Source organism: Lepisosteus oculatus, chromosome 16, assembly GCF_040954835.1.
Source record: "Lepisosteus oculatus isolate fLepOcu1 chromosome 16, fLepOcu1.hap2, whole genome shotgun sequence".
Lineage (NCBI taxonomy): Eukaryota > Metazoa > Chordata > Actinopteri > Semionotiformes > Lepisosteidae > Lepisosteus > Lepisosteus oculatus.
Genome location: NC_090711.1, coordinates 12,938,523 through 12,959,672, shown reverse-complemented (window position 1 = coordinate 12,959,672; position 21,150 = coordinate 12,938,523). Strand labels below are relative to the sequence as shown.

The 21,150-nt window shown below is 41.8% G+C and overlaps 1 protein-coding gene across 3 annotated transcripts in view; it reads right to left on the bottom strand.

The window, feature by feature from the left end:
* pkig (protein kinase (cAMP-dependent, catalytic) inhibitor gamma) overlaps positions 1–21,150 on the bottom strand; it is a 38,819-nt gene that overhangs the window by 13,797 nt on the left and 3,872 nt on the right. The window contains exon 1 of one of the 3 annotated variants that reach the window (XM_015364695.2): positions 18,287–18,491. The exons of 1 other annotated variant lie outside the window; for it this stretch is intronic. The gene's annotated coding sequence lies outside the window, so the exon portion shown is untranslated. Of the gene's footprint in view, positions 1–5,130; positions 5,235–18,286; positions 18,492–21,150 lie in introns of those variants that run through there. One more of the 3 variants, XM_015364696.2, reaches the window with a different exon arrangement.

The following is a 21,150-nucleotide window of genomic DNA, read 5'->3' as shown; positions in this document are numbered from 1 at the left end:
CAAGGAGCCCTGAAGTGCTTTCATTTGGAACAAGCCTCCATCAACTTATCAGGACTGCCTGAGAGGCTCTACAGATCTACAGTGGCTGCAGTGAGGCTCCACTGCTATCTGGGTCCAACAACGGCAGGCAAATATCCGCATTTGCATTCGCCTTCGTTAGCATGGCAAAGAAATCTATTTCCATGCGCTGACCCAATGCCTGCTTTAAAAACTATACTGTCAAACCAAAATGTTAGACCCAAAAGCAGATTTTCTACAATAGTGATAACCGGCTTTAAAATAATCACTTATTTCGAGTTGTATGTACTTATTTTCTTTTTAGCTCAAACTGTTCAAATCGTTCTATATATTAAGCTGATTATATGACCTGTAATTTTGAAAACCGCATGTCTTGTCAGGGGAGGCATGCTAGCACAGTGGTTAGCATTACTGCCTCACAGTGCTGGGCCCCAGGTTCAAATCTGAACCTTGGGTGCTATCTGTGTGGAGTTTGCATGTTCTCCCCATGTTCACATGGTTTCCTCCAGGTGCTCTGGTTTCTTCCCACGTTCCAACACATACTGGTAGGTAACAGGCTTCTGGGAAAACTGGTGTTGGTGTGTGTGTGGACTGTCAGTCAGTCCAGGGTGTATCCTGCCTTGCACCTGTTGCTTTCTGGAATAGGCTCGAGCTCTCCTGAGACCCTGAATTGGAGGAAGCGGTTAGAAATTGGATGGATGATATCCCGATACTGATCTTTTAATAAATGTGACTTCCACGATAAACAATTCCCGAAATGAAAATGTTTTATTTCAAGAATTGTTCAACTTCTCTTGTTAGTTAATTCGGTCAGTTAACTCAACAATGAGGAACAGAAAACTGTGCATATCTCCACAGAAAAGGCTGCAACCCACAGCAGATCACATTCCTATTTCCAAATAGATCTGAAAGAGAAATGATCCTCATTAGTGCAGCATTGCTGTTTCCCCAAACTCTGCACTGAGCTCAAATTGTCACTCCTGCCCCCCAAATTCTCCCTGTATGCCATTTATTAATGTAGATGGTTAATTAACTGCAATTATTCCGAACAAACAGAGATTTCATCCCTTCAGGGAAGAAAATGAAGCTGATTTGCTCTACTGCAATAAATATATTATTAATACACAGGGAGTTTTTTTTTTTTTATCAAGTGGAAAATATTCCTGTTTCTGAGCATAACGATCTGATACTATATCGGGCTCTGAATCTGGGTCCTCAAGACTCCCTGTGTGCTCTGAAGTTCGTCACAGCTGAGCTCAAAATGACATTGAACTTCTTTATTTTCTTAATGAGATCTTTTTTTTTTCTGAACTCCAGCCTTCGTTTAAGAAATACACTGCTTTGGCAAAACAGCACCATGGCGAGAAACTCAGTCCTTAGTTTGTTCAAAAACAGTCTCCCCCCGCTAGTGGTGGAGACGCCAGTTAAAGATCTAGCAATACTTCTGTGAATTATGCTGTGAATCGCACTCCTGTAATAAGCGCTGTTAGTTTTGGTTGGGCCCAGGTGTTTGAATTCTAGGAACCTTGTTATTGAAACAGTACTCCTCAACAGGGGGGAGTGAACTATAAAACCCAGCACTTGGCACAATGCTTATACTTATTTCTAATTCTGTTCAGCTCTTTGAAACCTGATAACAGTTTCAGAAAACAAGGTCTCAACGTTCCATTAGCCTTTAAAAAAAAAAAGAAGTGAAGAGCTTAGCCGAAACAAAATGTAGAAAATGAGAAAGGTCTCAGCAACTCCACTTTAAACCCCAAAGAAGGAAACATCACAAGCAACTATCTTACAAAAATGCAAATCTTATTTTATAACAATCATTCTAACAATCAGAGCTCATCAGCCATTATACTAGCAATGAATAATAAATGTGCAGCTTAGTTAAGACCTACTGCACCTTCATCATATTTTAAGAGCTCAAGACAGTCTGCGGGGTCTGAGGTAACTACAGATTGAGAAGTCATAATCAAGAGAGGGGAGAGTCCTGTACAAAGAATCAGAACATTTTCAGAGGGTGTGAAAATCCGAGACAAACGCTCCTTCACCCTTTAAACTATAAATGTAAGTCATACAAATCTAACTCTGCCAGTTTTGCTATACCGATAGTTTTCAGATTCGTCACGAAGGCCCTCAAGTTCTTTATGGGATGATTCAGATAGTAAAATAATCACAAGTTGAATGATATCCAGTCACACCACCTGCTCAGCCGACTCTGGAGCTTGGCCTGATATCATAAACAAAAGAAAACGAGAGTACCGAGGTACATGAGTCAGCAGATCTGCTTTCACTCCCTTGTCGGGCACCGATGTAAGTGGAGCCCCAGAGGAGCTTTTCTTATACTTCTGAAAGTAATAAAAACATCATCTCCTGTTACAGGTTATAGAAAACAAAAACAGGGATACTTTCCACTCCTTCTCCAAAAACACAGAGACACCCACAGCACAAACGGGAGATTCGCCTTAATTCCAATTTACGGCACCAACTAAGCATGCAAGCTCTTCCAGGTCCTGTTCCATGCTTTCAACGGAGTTTAAATCTTACAGTACAGGGAGGCAGATTCCCTCTGCTGAGGCTATTGGTCAAAATAAGGAAAAATAATATTGTGAAGATACTTTTTAATACCGTTTAATGGACAATTTGTGTATCACAATCCAAGAATAACTAAGAACTGGACTCTATCCTCTGAAATTACTTAGAACATCATGGAGCAGCGTGTTGGTGCAGTGATTAGCAGAGACAGGTTCAATTCCTGAGGTGCTATCTGTGTGGAGTTTGCATGTTCTCCCTGCATTTGTGGCGGTTTCCTCCAGGTGCTCCAGTTTCCTCCAACAGTCCAAAGACATACTGGTAAGCTAACTAGCTTCAAAAAAACCATCCCTAGGGTGAGTATATGGATCTGGGTCTGCACGTTTGCCCTGCGATGGACAGCGTCCCCTTCAGGGTGTATCCTGCCTTGCTCCCATTGCTGGTCAGGATAGGCTCCTGCTACCATGTGACCCTGAACTGGCTAAAGTGGATAGAAAATGGATGGATTATGACCAAACCTGATGCTGTTAATGTCAGCATTAAAAGAGCAAATTTAATTGAAAGCACTGAACTGCCCTGGAGAGGAAAGGAAAATTACAGTTTGTACAATGGTGACTACCAAAATAATAAAACAATAATTATATTAATGAACATGGCATTCAAAACCCTTACTTTTGACAGAATACCACAGGAGCAAGGCTCTAACATTTCAGGGAACCTTTAATTACTAGCTGGGTTTGCACTAAGGAGCAAAACAACTCCCAAAGTGACAGTCAGTATTCTCTTACCAAAACTGAAGACAGCAGATGTGCAAGACAGAATGATTCAGGCAAAAAAGGGAGAAGCCATCAATATCATCTGTTGTAACCTGCTTACAAAATCAACAGCACCACTGAGAGGCCCGACACATCCAGTCAGAAATAACCCCATCACCCACACCTGTTGCTAGGTGATGTTTACTTTATGTAAAATTCTTAACTTCCTCCTGCAAAAGACAGAGCTTTGTCCTCTCCTGTCAAAAAGCCATGTTAGTCAGCAGGGGATTCTTCCATGACAGTCAAAAACAAACTATACCTCACACTAAAAGGTGGAGAAAATCAGTACTTATTTTTATTATTAAGTAAGAAAGACCGTTTACATCCTTTGCTCTGCAATATTTGGTTGATACCATCTGTGTCAGACAGTACAGCTTCAGGAGTCAGATTCCTTGCCAAGAGGAACCAGGTCAGGCTCTGGCCCACCTCTGGTTGGATCGGGCATGTAGCTCACTTGCAGGCGAGCTTTGGGTGAATAACGAACTCTAGAACGTAGCGTATGCTGGATTAGACACGCACAGAATCATCCGATTTGTCTCTTAACTTCAGAGGTAACTTTTTTGGGTTGTTTAAATAAAACTCCTTCTCCCCCCCCAAAGAAGAACCCCCTTCACTATCACTCACATGTAGTTCAGCATCTCAAGTACGACTGCAGAGGAGGGTAACTTGTTTTCCTCCATGTTTAGTGTAATGCTGAAAATGTTTTAAAAGATGTCAACAAACAAATCAACTTGACACAGCCTGGTGTGTTTCTGTGTTACCCGAGGTAAGTGGGTGTGACAGAATCACTGTGCCACGTACCCTTCACTTACAATAACCACATTGTCTTTCCTGGGACACGTGTGAGCTCATCGCATCAGGCTGCATTAATTATGACTCTGAAGAAGAAAAACCCAACCAGCAGAAGCATTCAACACTTATTCTTGCACTACGGAAAATTGAAAGATATCCCCCACCGTATTTCCTCGCGGTTTCCAATGACACCACACCATCAAATCACAGTGCTGGTGAAACGACCGTTTTCCCACCAAAAGAAATGAATGAACACAATCAAGAGTAACATCAACACAACACGCAGCTCAGCCCCATGCCTTTCCTTGCTTTTTTAAAAGAACTGAAAGATACTAGGAACGAGAAAACAGACCCTTGTTATTTGACTAAACACAGCTCTGAGCCCAGACAAAAGGTAGGGTGAAATATTTTTGTCAATGCTCCTATTGTTCAGGAATATTGACTCGGCTGTTTGTGTGGTTTATAGAGCATATCTTCACCTGCTTGTAAAGAGAAACAAACACTTTTGACTGAAAATGTCAAATTAATCCAGGTTATATATAAATAAAGAATACCACCATCAATTATTATAACATATAATTCAGATATAATCATTACATATAATACACCATACACTTGCCCATTCATCATACAGAGGAAATTCATTCTTCAGAGGAATTTCATACTTTTTTTTTGTTTCCAGATTTTTTTTTAAGCGCAGGCTTCTGGCGGATGTACACTTTTCATTGTTTCCTGATCTGACAAATACAGAGTCGCTCTTACAATGTGAAGTGCACGCCTTATTTAAACAAAACGAAACTGTTGGCACCGAGATGAGATGGCAACGTGAGCACTTCAGTGCCTCTCCCCAGCTCACGGACACATCGCACTCGCTTTTCAAATTGTACTTAATTCCCCAGACCTCAGTGTGGACAAAGGCTCCCACTGGCCAACAGTGCGCTGAAGTGTGATGAAAGAGATCCTTTGCCGTTTTACTTACCAAAAATTCTGCAGGGCTCCGGCTTTCCGATTCCACACTGCGAGCAAAAATAAAGACGGCAAGACCCTGCTGATGAGACCCAGGGAGCTAGCTCTTTGTACCACACAACTCTGCAAGACTTGCTTTCACAAAAACAGAAAATAGGCCAATGCTGCTATGAGGCTCCTTTCACGCACTGTATGGCCTAGCATTTACCAATGGATCCTATAATTTCACATGATGCAAGAGGCCGCCTGCCTGACTACCAACCTACTTCAAACAAAAGGGAGTTTTATTTCCTTTCCTCAATTCGCATTGTCGGTGTGCACTGATCCTGCATTGTAAAAAAGCCGGTCTTTTGAAACCAGTCACAAAGTGCCCCCCGATATCCTTCCTCCCTTTCGCAGGCTGGGCTCAGCAGTGTGTCAACACCGCAGTTTCCCACAAGAGGCACATTCTAATGAGGCCAAGCCCTTCTTCACCTATTGTAATGTCTCTTGCCAAACACAGGTGCTTTTCCAGCACAGCAGACTGCGCACCCAAGGTTTATTCATACCGAGGTACTCGGTTCGAGAGGACATGTCCCTGTCCCAGTGGAGTGTAGACTCACAGAGAGCAGAAAATATTTTCAGTAAAGATGAAGGGAGGCATTAAGAATGGATTAGACGCGCACTGATGAGTTCACATCAATACGATGTCGCCTGTGGGGGCTGTCAATGTATTGAGCTCGAATGGGCTTTTTGCTTGTGCTTGCCACAGAAATAAATGAGGCCACTGCTGCCTGCTGCCGTTTCGTGTGGGATCTTGAACTCTGCGCAGGACGGCGGTCTCTCTGTCTCAAGGCCGCGCGTGTCTGGGTTCTGCGCTCTGGCTGACAGATCATTAATGTTTCAGCTTGCTTTGCAGGGTGGTGGAGAGCTTGCTGCTACAAGGTCTGTTCCCCCCCAGCCCCAGAACAGAGAACTCGGCTCGCAGTAGAAATTCCTCAGAAGCACCAAGCAAGTGCAAATCTGGCAACGTGAAACAAAGCAGACCAGGAGTAAATACGATAAAATAGTGCTTCAAGAATGCTGCATTCACTAGATACCGTGACGCATTTCATGTACTCTTTCATTCAAGATGTACATCCTTATTTCAACCGCCAAGAGTTTTAAACTGTTTTTAAAGCAATCAGGTTTCCGGATTGCTCTGTCTGGCCTCCCTAATGTTTTCCCATAATTCAATCGGTGAAGTCATTACTCCTCTCACCAGGGAATTTGCACTGCAGTGGGGCAGAACTACACCATACAGGCCAAGTTCCGGAGTCTTTTAGAATGAACAGCGCTATACAAACGCAACCAGCTTCACACGCTTTTGAAGCCTCCAGTAGCAGGAGACCAGGCTTTTAGTACAGTGAACGTGATCACTGCTTGTGTGGCACTGCAGATTAAGGCAGGTATGACTGCACACATGACAAAAGCATTGAGAAGTATAGTAAAGCATGATAGAGCCCTTGGAGAAAGGTAAACGCATTTGCTGTACAATCAGCAAAACACCTTGCAAGTTAACTATAGTAGTTTATAACAATGATACTCCATTAATTAAAGAATTAGATCGAATTGAACTATTAAGCAATCAAAGCACACATGCATATATAAAAAGTTAATGACCCTATTGCACTCCGGAATCAGGACAGACAATCACTGCTCTAAAAGCTCCGGTTTTGAACTTGTAACTGGCAGACCTCACGTTCAAATCCCAGATAAGACACCCAAATTGCCCCAGCAAAATACCCATCTGTAGAAATGGATGCTTTGTCACTTTGAAGAAAAGCAGCAACCAGATAAAGTAGTAATTAAAGCTCGTGCAACCAAACTCGGCTACCCACCCAATTTTCATGCAAGGTGCTTTGTTTACTGTTCGAGTTAGGCAGCTTTGCAAATGATCCTAGCCAAAACAGAAGCAGGGACAAGCCAACATGCCTATGTCAAGCACTCTGACAAGAAAATACAAAGCATAAATCATTTCTTTCCAATTGTAAGCCATGATTATTTACTACATCTGATCCATTGCATCCTGGCATTGAGAAGTCACTGAGAAGATTTATTATCACAGCGGCTTTAAAGTAGGATAGCCAGAAACCAAAATCTTTCTTGCAAGGCTGAGATACAAAGGAGTAATTTGTCACAAACACAGGCCAGTCACATAAAGTACAGTACTACCAACTCAGCTCTGTCCCTTGATAGTTCACACTCCAAAATGACCTGGAAACAGTCCTCACTGGGAAAGAAGCTGGATACCAATCACCTATGAAAACAAGTCAAAGCTCGATTTCTACTTCAGGTCTTTGGATATCATTTTACTACCTCTGCAATCATAGCAGGTCCAAAAAGAATTTGGCAAAACAGCTGTCTGACAGTGTTTAGTGCCATCTGTGACTTCAGAAGAGGGCACCGCGACTGACAACTGGTCTGTGTGAGCCGTCTCTCTGGCCGCCCTTCTTCAAGTGATCGGGCTCGGACTGAAAGCTGGAACACGATCGGTTCCTTCACACATTCAAAAGGGGGTAGGGAGCAGGGGGCTGTCCCTGCAATACCCCTCTTCAGATCATCACAATGCCAAGTACTGTAACATTTGCTATTTCTGGAGATGCAGGCTAACAAACGAGACTCTTCAGGGTGGTAAAAACATGAAATGAATAAGCTGTTTTCAGCAAAGTTGTCAGCAGACACTGTCCCACAACTGCCTCTACGTCTTCAGCTGTGATGGCAACTATAATCATAAGAATAAAGAAATACTGTTAGTCAGGGCTGCTGTGTAGAGCACAGAAAACAAAATACAAGCGGTTAAGTGCAAATAAAAGCAAGAATTAAGAATGACTCACCAGCTAAAAACTGCAAACCAACTTGGATAAAAATGCACTATTAGTGGTTTATTAATCCTAAATTACTGGCTGTTTGTGACAGAACTACAACTCCAATGACGGAAGATATTTTTAAAATTCTCTCCAGGGATGGAGGGAACAACTCAATGATATGCTCACAGTTTGCAGTGCTCTCACGGTGTGCTTCACGTTTAACAGAAAGATGTATTTTGTATTCATTCATAACTAAGAGAAAACAGGTCTATTAATAAACAATTCACTCAAAGCAGGGACCAAAGAGCACAATGGAGTCTTCATTATTATGCAGAACTAGTCTTAATCTCAAATGCAGTAATTAATGCTTCTTACTTGAAAAGTCCTTAAAATGCATACATCGCCTCCACTGACAGATTCGCTCCAAAGAAGAGCGAAGTAAAAATATTCACAGATTCAAGATGAACTGCTTAACTTCCAACTGTAAAGCCAGCAGAGTCAAAACCATGACTTAAAAACCTTAAGCCCTGAAACAGCACCTCTCCATACGGCCTGAGAGTGTGGTTGTCATAACTGGCTCATTTTTGGGTAGCCTCCCAACAGCCACACCCCAGTGTGTCATCTGTATCAGCTGGTTGGATTAACGGCTTCAGAAAAAGCAGCCGAACACTGTGAGCATTTGCAGGACTGCATGGAATGGAAACATGTGTGAAGAAGAACAAGAGATCGCGCAGCACAGCAGACACCCAGGCACTGAGATCTTGGCTAATCTCGTAACTTGTGTACTTGACCTTTCAGATAAGATCAAATGTAATAATAGCCAAGCACTTTCCTCTACTGAAGTTCAGCACTGCTGATGGCAGGCAGAAAGAATTCTGTGGCTATTAGCTGACTATTTCTTTCTGAACACTAATTGAACACTTCAGAGTTCATCAAGAGTCTCTTCATTCTTAAAAAAAAAAGGTTTGTTCAATCTATAACCTGGCAACAGGTTATTAAGGATGCCGTTTCCCGATTAATACAAGCTCATTATTCAAGTTCAGTGGAAAACAACAGTGTTTGTTCTCAGATGTCATCAGACATCTACACTTAACGGATTAATGTATATTTAACTTCCTGGTGGACCCACTTTAAATTGGACATAAAAAATGAGAGGTAAAAACCTTGACATTATTAGCGCTTTAGAGAAAAAAAACCCAATGGAAAACTGTTAGAAACTGAACCAGTATAAAATAACTGAAGGAACTATTCTGTGTTTGCCAAATGAAAAATTCATTTTTGCAGGTCAAGGAAAACAAGGTCTAGTTTAAAACCAAAGTATCTATAAAAGCGCTCTAGGATCTCTCTAGGCAATGAGGAGAAAACTCCAATGGGACAGAACAATCTAGATAAAACAATTTGAAACCCTCCAGGGACGCCCACACCTCAGAGTGTCAGTAATTAATATGTGTGTAGCACAAAGCTTCTCCTTTTTCAGCTCAAACAACACATGAGGGTGGAAAATTTCAAGCCAGGCATCAGGCAACACAGGGAAGGATCTTGTTCTGTGGCCTGAAGCTAATGGGCTGAGATCAGCGGCGCTTTTCAGAAACATGACTCACAGGGATTTTCTGAGGGGAAGTTTTTCACAATCTTATAAATCCCGTCAACCTCCCAGAACACAAGGACTGCTGAGGGGCTGAGCACTGCTCCAACTTCGTAAAACAGCTTGAACAGCTGCAAATTTAAAATGGAAGCCTTTTCTCCATGACCAGCATCGTTTCAGTCTGAGGGGGTCGTTTAGGGACATGAGGAGAATCCCACCCGAAAGTGTGGTTCATGATTTGCCAAACCATGAACCTGAAATTTGTGTGCACATTGACCGCACAATACTAAGCAGCACAAAACAAAGTTGTTTGGTTAGTTATCCTTGAGTCTAGTGTTAAATAATGGTTGCTTTTGACCATATAGCAACTTCAATTTGTACTCTGGATTTCTGTAGAAAAGTTTCCGTTTACATTGTGCTTTGTATTACAATGATGTTACCATGTACAACGGCAATATTATTGGAAGAAACTGAGGAATAGGCAGGACGACTAGAAACAGTAGTACAGATTTTATATTCCTTAAGTTCACTGCATTGCTGCTCTTGTGTTTTGGATATTGTACATATTTTCTCAGATTCCCCACAGAAAATTAACAAGACACGACTTCTGACGACTAACTGGTTATTTATATGAATGCACAGACAAGCACAAATGAGACGGAAGCTAGGTTTCCTACACACGAGCTGTAAAGAATGCGCAGGTGAATACCACAATGTTGTTGAGGCACATTCAGTAATCCCGCAGGACTACATGTGGCTCCAATGCTTGTACTGTACTGTATAATCATGTTCTGAGCAATGCAAAGAACGGAATTTACTGAATGACTTCCTCGCATTTGTAACTTTTAGCATGTTTTTAGATGTTTTTTGCGTTTCTGGCTTCATTCATTCAGACCTTTCCCACCTGCGATATCCCACCCTTACTCTGGGAAAACCCTGAAACATCAAGAGTGCCATTCCCCGTCCGCTGGTTTGACACTTGGCTGAACTTCAAGGCTGTGACAACGGGCCAAGCCCACCCTTTCCACTTCTGCCCATTTCTGTTTGTAGCTTTTAAAGCACACCACTGCCCAAAGACCTCCCTGACATTGCAGTGCTTTTCATCCCATCCCGTAGTCTGCCACACACCCAGGTGAGCTATCACACTATGAAAAGGCCAGCCCTGCTGAGTGCAGCACAGAACTATGGGAAGCTTTTCTTCTGACTCATCCACTCATCCTGCGACAGCATGCCGTGCTTTAACACAGCTTATTCCACCTGATGAAAGGGCTGCAAAAACAAAATGAATATTCTGGTTTTGCCTTTTCAAAATCTAATCTTATGTTTAAATGGTGGTAACGCCCCAGACTTTCTTGGTTCTGAATTAAGATTCGAATCAGCTATGCAGCTTTATTTGATAGTATCTCTTCGCAGGCACCATTGTGGCACAGTGGTTGGCATTGGTGCCTTACAGCACTGGAGCCCTGGGTTCAGTTACTGGGGGGCTATCTGTGGGGAGTTTCTATGTTCTCCCCATACTCAAATGAGTTTCCTCCCACAATCCAAAGATTGGGTGAGTTAATTGGCTTCTAGGACAATTTAGTCCTGGTGTGTGTGTCTGTGTGTGGCATCCAGGGCAGGGCATATCCGGCTCCCCATTGCTCATGGGATAGACGCTCCTGGACCCTGTATTGGATAAATAGGTTAGAAAACTGATGGATGGGTCTGTCTCTCTGCCAGTTTAAAAGCTCTGCGGCTTAGCCACTGTCACTGTCACCCACAGCACAGGGAGAGACAGGCCCAGCGAGACAACAAACGGGCATCAGCAGTCAGCGCTCAGGGAGCTGCCACTGTGAGCCACAGCTGACCCTCAGGCGAGCATCGTGAAGAACAGCACAGTTGGAGGCATCTGTTTTCAGGCACAGTAATTCCAGGTCAAGCACACAGAGGTGTTTAAAGCGATGGGTGATCCCCTGAAGTGTAAACAGGTCTATCCCCGGCGCATCTAGAGGGATTAATCAAATCTCCCTCTTAGCTGACTCAGCGGCAGGTGCTGAGCTTAAGCAAATGTCCATGTGAATGAGACTGAGAAACTGGAGAGACGGGGTGGAGCAAACAGACCATTTGCCAGTGTCATTTTTTTAAGTCCGAGTACTACAACATAAGACCTGAAGACATCGACCAATTTCTGAAAACTGGATGGCTTTTTAGGGATATACTTAAATCGCTGCATAGAGGTAAAATTCGATTTCTGTAATCAAGCTGGGAGTCTGGGGTGAAGTGTACAGATCTGGGTATGCCGTTCAGACTACAGAGCAGCGGGGCTTTATAAACAGAGTAGTAATTCGTTGAGTCTAGGAGAGGAAAAATGTTGCGTATTTCAAGCAAATCTCAAACAAAGACATAACTGCGCCTGTAGGCACCGTTTGAAAAAGAATAATTCAAGTTCAGTCCCCCGTTAGCACAATAGAATGTGGGTCTGTACAAAATAGTTTCTATGAATATATGAACTGTTTAATTAGCACAAAATTAATGGGTTTAGAAGATGACAAGATGGTAAAGGCAAAATTAATTGGATTAAGCAGGACTTTCAATTTTTTTTTTAAACTTATTGCTGGGTAATTAAATTCTTGAATGGAACATAGGAAACTAACATTAACATTAACGTAATGTGGGTACAACAGCAATTTGTTTGCAAGCAGCTCATTCCTGAACAAATCAGGAATCAAATGCCACAATTTATAAGCGTTTTTCGTGCTGTGCTGGTCTCTGCCACCCACACCACAGTACAGTGCCTCTTCAAGCATGACACCTAACTGGAGAGGTACAGTACAAGTGGAAAAACTAGCGTGGCACCCTCACTTTAGTTTATTGCAGTTCGTACGGAGGTTAGTAAATATTTATTAGTAAAAACCTGTGCTCTGAGGAGTCTGGGAGCTCAAAGGAGCACTGACTGCTCGGTGCCCATAGTCTCTTGGTTAATTTCTGCTCAAAACTAAACAACATCAGCTCTCAACAGGAAGCAGGTGGCTTCAGCCAGGAATGGCTGTGACCTTTCATAACTCAAAAGTCAAAGACAACAGCTGGCACAAATCAACAATCCCATAATGCTTGGTAGCAGCTAATTGCCTGGAACAAAATCCAAAACTGGAAAGGACTGTTTATGTTTAAAATATAAGCAAATGTTGCTGTTGCTAAACGGGCAGTTACAAAAGCCTACAGCAAGCCCAGAGCCCTTTCAAACTGAATTTTCTTAACAACTCTAATGGATTTTGTATCGCTGTTCCTGTTTATGGTCCTTATTTAAAAACAGATGAACAGAATTAGCTCTTCCATCTAGTCACTTATGCCCTAAGTGAATGAAATTAAAGAATTAAAGCAAGGATTTGGGGTATTTTAAAAGGTCCATTTCATTTTGTTATGCACTTTAATACACCTCACGTACAAAAAACAAACTCGCCTAGAGCTAATCCCTGCCTGCCTTTTTTACCACAGAAAATTCCAACATATCCACAAAAATGAAAAGTAAGCAAAGCACAGGACCAGAAGATTCAGAAAGAACCCTGAAGGAGGTTGAATAAGTAATTCCAAAATACATGTGCACAATGAAAAGCCCCCCATCTGTAATAAATGTCCCCCAAAAAGGGGGTTCAAGAGCACAGCATTAAACAAAACCTGGACAATTTCACATAAAATTAAGCTATATTATTTTTCCAGAATTGATCTGAATTCAAAATCTGACAAAAGTGAGATTTTTTTTTTTTTAAAGGCAGCAGCATCCCAGCCATGTGAGAAATGTGTCGAGTTGGCTACGCACACTTCCCCTGTACATAAATGCTGCGTTCTTCCACATCTAGCTGACTGCACTGCCCACGGGTACCAACTGGCACCAATCAAAATTAAAATACTTCATGGTACAGAGTGACTGTCTTCCCCTGATGTTGCGGCATGTCTTTCCTGGCAGGATGAGTATCTTCAAGGATGACAGTGCCCCATCCACAGAGCCCAGTGGATTGATGAGCCTGACACTGATGTCATCCATTTGTCAAGACCTTCTCAGTCACCAGATCTGAGCCCCATCAAGCATTTATGGGATATTCTGGAATGAGGCTTGAGAGAGCATTTCCCCCTCCAGCAACCAGGCACGAGCGGACTGCCTTTCTCATGGAGGAAGAGTTCCTGCAGAGACCGCTTCCACAATGCATATATACAGGCGGTACTGCCTGTCCATTATCGGACCACTACCTGTATTATATCTTAAAATTTTTTGGAAAATATGTTCAAAGATGGGCACAGTGTATTGATGCTAGGACGACAGTAGTTTGTTGCACTGTGTATTTCCGCACACCACCCAGAAAAAACACTTTCTAATTTCTTATGTCCTGCTTTGCCACACCCACATTACCCAAAGATCACAGTGTCTCACTGGGGACAGACCAGCCTGCTTAACCCACCGTACAACTAACAAAAAGCCTATGTTTGCCCTTGCAGCAGTCTTAATTCAGATACTGTTCGTTTTTGGAATTAGACACCCCTAAATCAGACGTTCATTTGGTCACTAAATCTGTGCAATATAGAACAAGTACAAATGGCAACCGATATCATACACTGACTACTGTCCCCATTGATGTTTGTAATCGGCTTCAGTGTAGACAATTCTGATCAAAAGTAACAGATCAAAACATTGTATAAACAAGCTTCAGGTGATTACAACTATTTCCACTCACACGTCCTGTGTTAGGGTGGAAGCAATGCTTGTGAAAAAATCACTTTGACAAACTCTTAACTTGAACGTGGTGCAAAGAAATTCCATAATAAGCTACAAGCAACAAGAAGTGCCCAACATCTTTAAGGAACTGACAAAGCCAACCCAAGTAACTAATGCAGACCAGGAAATGGAGCAATACCCTGGAGCAAAAAGGGAATTAAGGTTGGTTCTGGACTGAATATGGGAATCCCTCCTCTATGGTATCATCAATGGCCAGATCAAACTACCACACTGTCACCGAAGATGAACACCAATGATTCGATTTCATTCATGATGAAATCACAAATTGGTTTGATTATAATCAATAAGCTACCATCACCTAACAATGCAAAGATGGACATCCAGTCTCTTTTTTGTATCTCATCTCCTTAAACTTCGAGCGCTAGGTTTGAGCTTATTTACAACAGACTAGCCCCTAAAAGCCAAAATACCTCAAATAGATACACAGTCAGTATTACCTACTTTTCTGAAGTGCACTATCACAGTTAATGGCTAAGAGGTCCATTAAATCCTGCATTTCCACCAATATAAAGGCCTGTAAAATGTGTAATGTCCTGCTGGAGCTAATATCACATGTGTGTGCACACGCAAGCTTCATAGCACCCAGTTAGCCCAATTTAGCTAGGATTTGGGTAAATGCTCTCCGAGTATAACTCTCAAGAGCAGGTGTTTTAAGCACAGGGCAAGAGAGACTACAGTTAAAGCCCTCCTTAAAAGCCTCTCCATTAGGATGTTCTTCAAAGTGGGTTATTAAAATGTAAGCGCTTAAAAGGATGGCATGAATTACCCCTTCATGACAACAGGAAACAAAGAAAAATCCAAAAATGAACGGGATGAAATACAATATTTTGAAATGATAGATTTCAAATGAGAAATCGGTCTCATTTAGGGTTTTGAAGGGTTGATAAAGAACGTGTTGACAAGGGAAGGATGCTTACATAAGATTAACAAAATGTCTGCAACCTTCAAATACACTGTGACTGGCTCCTGAGGACACGGCCAATTAAAGTGCATTTACTCTTGAACAGGTGTGCTTTGGAAACATGTATTTTTCTTTATTTTTGTGTATGCCAACAAATGAAATGACCAGTTATCAAAAAATCCCAAAAAATATTACAGCATACATTCAAGAACATCTGATCTTTTTCATTGTTTTTAAAGGGACTACAGTATTTGAATTATCTTAATAACGGATTTACATAAAATACTTTCACATTTGCTGATAGAATTTGTAGCACTGATAAGATGTTCATTCAGCAGTGATTACAAGCAGTTTATCTGTATTAAGTATCTGCTGTACACAGTAATTAAGCACCAATAATAATGCTTAATATAGATGTTCAATTCTTTCTCTTAAAGGTTAATTATCTCTCATAATGTCCCATTTACAACGTCCATCCAACTTTAAAGCTCCCACTTCTGGCTGGGATGCCAGTCCATCCAAGGCACACAACCAGAAACCAGAGCACCTGCAGGGAACCCACACAACTGCAAGGAGAACATACAAACTCCACACAGACAGCACCCCTGGTCTGCAATTGAACTTAGGGCTCCAGCACTGCGAAGCAGCAATGCTGACCACTGCACTAGTGTGGCGCCCTCCAGTTACAGCATATTACACAAAATTCAGATAAGAGTCCCAAAACCACATCGGAAGATGTCAGTTTGTTTAGCCACTGGCTCAACCCTCTTCCACAGACCCCCTGAATCACGTTGGCCACACCTGGAAAAATCACTAAAATGCAAGTTGGTACCCGTGGGCAGTAAAGACCACTTTACTGGCTTCACAGTGGTCAGGGATGAAATGAGGGTGGAAATGATTCACTGAGTTAGCGCACTGATGGACGACATAGCGAACTGGTCCATTGTGGGTTTTTAGGTCTTCTAGTTCTTACATAAGCTAACACCAGGCATCGGACTCTCCTATTGTTTGGTACTAAAGTAAAGCACATTTGCCTTGATAAGGCTGGGATAGTTTTTTTCTCAACTTCATGAGTCTATGGAAAGATTTTCTAAAAAACCGTGAAGACTCCACTTTCCCAGACTCATCTGTCCACTTTGTGAGTAAAGCACTTGCTTTAATTCGCTGTGGCACTGTAAATGGCGCACTAAGAGAATTCATGAGCAAAACCATGAAAAAGTTTCAGGTCTAAACAAAGCAAAATCATTTCTCGGAATATCAATCCAGTTCACTAGGTAAGACCTTAATCCCACAGCCCTGCTCCCAGTGCATATGAACCCAGCTACTCAAACTTCAAATGTCATAGTGCTTCTCAGATTCTAAATACCCAGGCGGACAGCATCCAAGAGTTCTTTAAAAGAATGAATAGCAGCCTCCTCAGAGACTTGAAGTCCTTTGAGCACTGCACTGTATTTTGTCTTTTAGTCAGAAAAGGCCTTTATACTTGCATCTTAGTATTCAAGATACTCCATCAACTGACCTCATGAAGCCGGTTACACTTTGAATTGTTTGCATAAAGTCTTTTTAAGCATTTTTCATTATTCATTTTTAAACATTAGCTCACAAAGAGAGCAGCCTTCAGATACAAGTGGGAAAGGGGCTCTTTATACAAACACAATACGATGTGGAATTAATTACACTTGCAACCAGTCTAGCATGGCAGAATCTGCTGTAGTCCAGGAAAATAATGGTGAGGCTCCTAAAACATGTGGAAAATCTCCTCTCACTCCCCCACACCTTCCCTGAAAAGTCGGAGATCTGAGTCTGGTATATTCATGAGTCAGTGGCTGTTGTAAAGTAACCAGATGTAACTAATGGAAAGCCAGTATGTATCAAGCTCTGCATATAAGAACATCAGAAAAAGGGAGGTCATTCTACCAGTTTCTGTAGCTTATTTACTTACTTATCATCCACCACTTGAAAGAAGCCAGTGTAACAACTTCACCAATATGGCTAAGCAGCTTGCTCCAGACTCCCACCACTCTGTGTGTAAAGCGTAAAGTCCTCTTGCAGGACTGCTTACTTGGTGGCCGATTGCTTTGTGGTATTTTTGCGCTTTAAAAAGAGTTCAAGGCACAATTTCAGGTAATGCACAGGAATAACTGCAATGTTGATCTTAATCCAAACTAAAGAGAAACTTCAAAAAAAGAGCTCTTGGCAAAACCAAAGTAAAATAATGTGACACATATATAATATATTTAAAGAAACTAACAGCTCCAAGCAAGAAACAGATACAGGATATAATATATCTATCAGCAAAGCCGTGCCCAGAAATTAGCGATTAAGGTTGAAAAGAATGCCACTATTTTTAAGGAGTTCATTCAAAGTGAAATGCCTCTTGCTGGGTTCTTTCTGGATCTGGGCCAGGGATGTTTCAACTCTTCATTCCTTTCATACACTGGAGTATGTCAAAGAAATCCTGTGCAACGAAAACAAAATGTTTCCAAAACAACTTTGGCTGTGGCTAGAGAAACGGTAGAACAGTTAATAGATTGTCAGATGATTGTAATAAAAATGTTGAAATGTTACATTGCATTAATTCTAATAATACAGTAAGCCCACTGAAAATATCCTTTTGAAGCAAGTAAGTGTTCTCTGAAACCTTGAACATAAAGTATTCAATGGAGTAATCTAGGACTTCAAACAATTCATTTTTAGAAATAACGTGAATTGTGAAAGTTCCTAATTAACCTTAATTAAAAAAAGGAAATGTAAATAGTAATCAAGCCAGAGACAACACAGGCATGGAAAACAAAGACAACTACTGTTTTTCACTTGAACATATTTTCAGGATTTAAAATGGATTCTGTTTTTCCAAAGAGAAACAAAATGGAGCAAAATGTACACGGGAGCAAAATGCTTTGTTAATTTGTTTTGCTCTAACCTGCAGATACCTTTTTAAAAAAAAAACAACAACTTTATTTTCTTACTGCAGAAAAGTAAAGGCATACCAATACCATTTGGTTCTCCAACACAACGGGCACTTTTCTCCTTTTTAATTATAGCCATGGAGACAACAATGTCAAAGCGTGTAGCTTCTCCACTTACCACACACTCAGATTTAATTAAAAAAACGGTGAGAGCAAACTTTTCAGATGGGGGGGGGATTGGAGCTTCATAATCCATTAATCCATCCAAGCCAGTTTATTTTGGATCCATCCAGATGCACGTTTCTCCCCAGGTTCCTCTGCCCTTCACAAGTCCCGTTTTTTTCCGGGCTCTTTTTCCTTAACGAGCAAACAAATCCCACACAGTGGCACCATCCCTCGCTCCAGCTCATCCAGGAGGACGTAGGCGGAGAGGTAATTTGATTTGCAAAGAATCGTAAAGAGGGAGAAAACAGCGCCTTTCCTGAGCAGGAAGAATTAAAAAAAAACCCACATCAGCAAGGTGTCTTCTGTTTCCACGAACTGCGGCTGCCTTTTATCCTATTCATTTTAAAAAAAAAAATCACACGGGTGGCCCATCATCTCTTAATCATATTTGTAAAAGACCATCACCGTTTTTCACCCAGCCCCCTGCTGATTTGGTCTTATACAGCTTGTAGTCCATGTGGGAACTCACCTACCCAGCAAACTCTTGTACGAATATCTGCTGAAATCCAATGTGAGAAGAGAAGAGCTCCTGATGACTTAAGTGAAAACCACCTGCAGCGCTGGTAGCCAGAATATAAGATAAGATCACCTTATTAGCCCCAACTTGCTCTCCATGAGACACACAGACAGGGAGAGAAGCTGGGGGTCAGCGCACAGGGACAGCCATGGTACAGCAGCCCTGAAGCGGCCGAGGGATTTGAACCAGGAACCTTCCAGCCACAGGCTCACAGCCACAGAGCCACCGCACAAAGGACCCGCTTCAGCCTGCCTCCATCTTGCAAACCGTCCACACGGGGGTGACTTCAAGCACTTCACAGCAAGGCTTTCTTTAAGAAGAGCACGTCTGAACCGCCAATTCAAGTAAAACACACGAGCTCCCATAAAGATCCAAGGTGGAAGTGTGCTTCATCTCTACACAGCACAGAAAACCGCAAAGATCACGCCAATATCACCAATCCCATAACAAAGTATGAATGTTTAACTTCTATGAACTTCCTTGCACTACAAATTAGACAACTTGCTGGCAAAGACACCCCTTGTATTCGGAGCACATCGCATCTCTGATATTCTGAATTCGGATTGACAGAATATTCCTCTCTATATTTTAAATATGTTGCTTATAAAGGTAAAACAAGTACATACTAGTGGAATATTCTGTACTGGCCAGGAGAAGACATGGGAAAACAACATGAACTTCCAGGATCATGTTTCCTCAGCAAGCAGCATCACAATTAGTCCAGAATTATAGCTCTGTAGTAGCACATCTTCTTAAAATGAATAAAAAGTTGGGAATCCCTCATAAATTTGAGAAAAAAAATTGTTTAAACAAAAATCAGTTATGCATAAGTGTTTGCTAAATGCTGTTGGGACTAAGGAAAACGTTGTATAGGAGAGAAAATATCCTTTAATCGCAGATACAAAGCAAATTTAAGGGTGCTATATGGAAATGTCACCCTTACCCACACCAATGAGATCTGGTCTAAAGGTTGTCTAAAGGCAATGTGGTACAATGTGGCAGTGCTTCTTAATCTTGCCCGATCTGTGGCTCTTTTATAACAAACCACTCCTGCTTTCAGGCAGCAAGCTGATCACGAGGATGAGAGAGGCTTTAACTCCTGACAAAAAGTGACACAGCTAAAAAAAAATCCATCTACTATCCCATGAAAAAAAAAACAGGGAATGCAACGAATTTCCCTCCACATGAGGATTAAAATAATAGGTACAGCACAAGACGACCACTGTTGAGGTTTTCAGCGCTGGTCGGGTAACTCTATAAAAAGGGCCAGAGAAAAATGCATGTGTCCAGCAATCAATCAGTCTACAAAAATGTATACAGCCTACCAAAGATAGGTGTGTGTTGAAAATGGCTCAATAGGATGATAAACTCATATAAAAATTCCATTGCCACTTTTTTGGATGGGGTTTTTTATGGAAAAACATACTGTAGCTAACACAACATCAGTATGTATTAATTAATTGCAATGAACCCAAAAGAAAAATAAAACAAAAAATAAAGAGTGAAAGACATGATTGTTAAGGTCAAAGACTCCCCCTGCACAAAAGCTGCCGGATACGATATGGGTACATGTGAACACACAAGATGCATTATCACTGATGGGACACGTGTACACTGCAGGTCAATGGAAAGAGCTAGTGAACCTCTGTCAGGATGGAGTCCCTTTAGACCAGCGATGGCCAACCCTGGTCCTGGAGAGCCACAATCCAGTGGGTTTCATGGGACCTATTTGAGTCGTCAGTTTCTAGATGTGCTAAAACAACCTCATTTGGATCACTTCCACAGCTGAAATGAAATGAGAACACAGGCAGCGTGAATGGCTAAGACTTTATTAGACCAATTAACTTTAAACTGCTCTGAACCTGTTTGTCGATCCGTCTTTACAAACTGGCGATTTGATTTAAGGGAAATGTATACAGTACATCGAGCCAGTACCCTGCCTCTACTGCTTCCGAAGAGGACTGCTCCTCTCATGGTGCCACGACACGACGACAGAGCCACATTCCAGACAAGACCTCAACTTTATCCCCAGGTCACTGCTGTGTTTCTACACTATTTACATTGCACGAGTACAGCCGAGACCTTTATACAGAGATAAGGTTACTAGCTGTTGTCCCAATTATGGTGGTGTTTAGCACCAATACCCCCCATATAGAGGCAATGGGAAGGTGTCTGTTTAGTCACATCCTCAGTGCAGCAATCTGGGTGGCAGAACCTCCTGTTTTTGCAATGGGAATCAGTTTCCACACTCAGAATCTTACTGGGCGCAAAAGGAAAGAAATCTTGTCTGAATCCACCCC